Genomic DNA, 4,408 nt, shown 5'->3' with positions numbered 1-4,408 from the left:
GCCATGTGTTATGCCATATTCCATTTCAATTAGAAGAACTGAATGGATAGTTTTTGAATATTTTTCAAAGCATTTACAGAAATGTCAATGTATAGTTTGTCATTATGGATTATGGAAACTGGATTATTCAGAAGACTATTTTGTCCTTAAGACACCTTTAATGGGACCTGAGAATGAGATTCACTCATACTGTAATATCATCATTGATGTAATAAATTATGTTAATAAAAGTAAACAGAACACAGCAACTATGTGATAAACACCTGACATTGGTGGGGTTTGTATGTGATTACTCATATTCAAGTAAAAACATTTTTTTATTTTTCACAATATACCGGCAAAATACCTTATAAGGAAGCATTCCAATGAGTAAAAACTCGCAGATGTGAAAGCAGGAAGGACGTTTCCTCAAGCAGGTATAACTGTCTCTACGCACGATTAAAAACATGTAGTACCGGTACTTTCCCTCTGAAAAGAGGGAGGAAGTGGGGTGGGGGATGTATTTCTTGTCAGTTACAGTGAACTGCAAGCATAGTAAAGCACAGATTTACCCTAATTTTATGTGCAGAAGAAAACAACTTCATTGAGCAAGTGCTGATGATGCCTTTGAGAGCTCTGAGTTTCCTTCTTTAAAATAGGTGCAAAAAAAGTGAAAAAAGTATATTTCCTGACTTTTGAAAATGTATTGTTCCCCCCGGGTTGAGAAATAGGAACCATATTGTTTATGATAAATAAGTCCATTAACTCTGCCACGCAGGTGACAGTTGCGTTTGAATATAGGTGCCTGTGTCCGAGCCAAACACTTCCATTTAAGGAGTTGGTGGCGAATTGGGAGTCGAGCTGAGACGCAGTCACGTTTTCTGCTGTGATAAGAGCAGGAGCAGGAAGCCATGAGAGGTCAGGAAGGAAGAGCTATCAGGCCTGAGAGGGGGCAGTGCAGCTGGAGGTGGAGGGAAGAGGCAAGAGAGGAAGGGGTGGCCAGGGGGGAACTGTGTTCTCGCTCACTTCTGCTTGCATCCCTTATTTTGCTTTGATTTGATTTTGTGATATTTCACATCAGCGGCCTGCCCTGGTTCTGATGGGAGACAGGTCGAGACGTTGTTTTATCCTCCAGGTAGACGTGCTTCCACATCCTGGCACTTCTCCCAAAAGTTAACAGGAGGAAGGAGGAGGAAGTGGCCCAATGTCTAAATAAGGTCTGAGAGGCCTACTTGTTTGTGATGGCAGTGGTCCAACTGACACCTGTTTCCCATAGTTAAACACAATCATACATTATTATTCCTTTCTTTAAATCAGGCAGCTCACATTACCCACATATCTTCAATGAACTCATAGCACAGTGCCAATCAGTGTATATAGTTGACAGTGATTTGGTTGTTATTCCACGGAGTTACAGAACACAGATTAAATAAAATTGAAATGCATATGATGAACCATTAAATTGAAAGCTTCTAAATCATTTTATTGCACAGATTACTTTTAAAGTCCCCCCAACCCCCCCAGCAACCCCCTCCCCCCACCACCACCACAATGGGGATAGGCCTTCTTTTGGGAAGGTGTGAATGTGTTATGAGTACTACAATGTGTCTCATTGTATTTCCTGAATTCTCTCTATTTAATCAGTCTGTCTAATCTAAAAGGATTTCTCTATTTTGAGAATTTAATCTGGGGTTTGTGTTAATCTCTGAAATTCAGCAGTGTTGTGTGGAGGAGGGGAGACACAAGCATGGAAGCCACTCATCTCCAGCCTGTTCTTTCAATTATAAACTAAATAAATAAATAAACACAACAAATGAATAAAGCTCACATAATGCCTTTCTGGAAATGAATTTTTCACTGCTCAGGGAAAATGATGCAGTCAGATGTAGGTCAAATAGAAAGGTTTAGTTTATTTTATATCTTTGTTTCTGTTAACAGAATCATCATCATATTTGCTGTGTGTTTACAAGCATGAATTTGTGGTACAGCATTATGTTGTACCCCTGGATGTAAGTCTGGTGGCTACAATCCTTCTTTGATTTTGATGTATGAATTCAGAGTAAACAAACTAACATGTATGTTGTTGTACATCATTTTTTCATAAAAACATGACCTTTTTAGCTTCACTATTTGATATTCACCATTCTGTGTGTTTCCTCGGCACTACAAGTTAGTGAACTACACAATTTACACTTTTTAAAATACTGTTTGGCAAACAATTGCATCACTGATCTTTATTTGACTTTAAGCGGTCAGTTTTTTGCCCAATTTGTCATTCTGTTTCTTCTGTAAATCATCTTTGTGGTTATTTCTCTGTACCAAGTGCCCTACAAATAAAATGGAATTGAACTGAATTGCATTTAATTTAATTGAATCATTAAATCATGAATGCTCGTCCAATTCCATGCTATTGTGAACCTTCCTACAACATTGTTCTCCTTCTGTGATGAACCAAGCACAGGTTAAATTTCTCCTTGTGAAAGAAATTGCTGAACAACCTTACATTAGATTGTTTGTAGTCATGAAATTCAGCTCCAATCTCCAATATGGATGAATGCACACTGCACTGAATTCATGAGGTTATGATGTCAGTGGAAAAAATTCCATCACACTTTGTGACCTCAGCAAATGCACAATGGAGGAAGGGAGGCATACAAATGCACTTCTCCATTAAAACTCCATGAGAGGATTATGTAGAGCAATGATGGCTGACCTGAATTGGCTGGTATTCATCCAGTCCAACATATGTCCTTAAAAAAGCAGTATTCTTTTCTATGGTGAAACTTTATTTATTTATTTATTTATTTTTGATTAATTGACAGTAATTGCTGCGCATAAAAAAACATTTCTGGGGAAAAAACCTGTATATTTAATTTTGAGCATAACACTAGTTTGAAACCAGATTGGCTTACAAGTCTTGGAGCTATACAGCTGTCATGCTCACAGTTTTCTGGGATTAATATGGTTTCACTTTGGGCATATGTCAACTATATGGAGCCTAACTGATTGTTTCATGTCATAGAAGTTTGTATACTGTAAAAAATAGCCTAATTCCTTTTCAAATGATTCTTTTTCTTGTTGTGACAAGGCAGAGCATAATCTTTTTGGGGAGCATATGTTAAAAAAAGGCACCTGTGGTAAGCATATGCTTCATGTTGGTGTCTATCTGTGCACTTGCCAGTGTATGGGCTTTCTGGCTGCCTCGTTGTCTTCTTATAATACACATTTTTAGTGAAGGCTTCCCTTCTGTACTGCGTCAATATTGGTGGATTTGTAAATTTCCTCAAAACCTTATGATTATGCTCTGAAATTGTGAGCCACATATCTGGCATCAATTTTTCCCCCTAACTCTTCATCTGAAACTCATCTAACAAACAAATCAGTAATCTGTCAATAAGACTGAATTTAATGCTGCTGCCAGGACAAGAACAAGGACTTGACATGCATTTGAACTCTAGTGCCAAAATATCTGAGAGTATCAAGAGCACCCCCAACTGTTAGCTCTTAGCGACTGCAGGATTTCTCATGAGCGGTGCGCTTGGCCCAGCAATCAGCCCAGATTACACTAACACAAATTTAGCGGCCATCAGTGTTACTGTGGCTTTTTCAGTCAGTCAGTGCTGTATTCTCACCGATTTAGATCTGAATTGTGGGATTTGAAACCAGTGGCTTTATTTCTTTATTTTGCTTTTCATGATAATGAATCAATCAAGCATTTAAGAGTTTAATTATTCCTCGGCAGAAATGGCCATCTCTGTGTTTCTTTGGTGACTAGTATGTTGTATGAGGCCAGATGGCAGCACGGGTTTGCTTATTTTATTTCTTTTCATTTTATTTTATTTTCCGAAAAGGTTTTGGATTTTGTTTTGTCCAAGTAATTCCATGGTTTAGTCTTCCTTGAGAGGTTATGAGAGTTTTAAACCACCATGGTTTTGCTGTTACCCATTTACATTTAAATATTGTTCAGATACTGTATTTGTTTTGTTTATGAATATCCTTATAATGTAAACTTTGTAAACTGAGTAAAAATATGGATAATATAATCATTGTACATTTTTAATACTATAAAATGTAACTATAGAAATATGTTGTCCTCCTCAGCAAGTGGAAAGAAATTAAGTTATGTATAAGTTTAGAAACATGTAGAGTCTCTGCATTTGAATATGAACTGAGGATTCAGCTGAGCAAAATAAAAAAATGAACGTTCTCTTTTGATGAAGCCAATGATTAAATAATAACATTTATTTCTATCAATTTGTAATTCCCATCCTGCATGCTAATTACAGTATAAACTAGAAACATTCTTCAAGGCATTGGACCATTAAACAACTAACACTAATAATTGATAATTTAAGATAATGTGATTCCCATAGAGATTTAATATTTTGCCTTATCCATTGAGTTTCCAGGGATTTTTTAATACACAGTG

This window comes from Anguilla anguilla, chromosome 4, assembly GCF_013347855.1.
Source record: "Anguilla anguilla isolate fAngAng1 chromosome 4, fAngAng1.pri, whole genome shotgun sequence".
Classification (NCBI taxonomy): domain Eukaryota; kingdom Metazoa; phylum Chordata; class Actinopteri; order Anguilliformes; family Anguillidae; genus Anguilla; species Anguilla anguilla.
Note: the sequence above shows the minus strand (reverse complement) of the source record.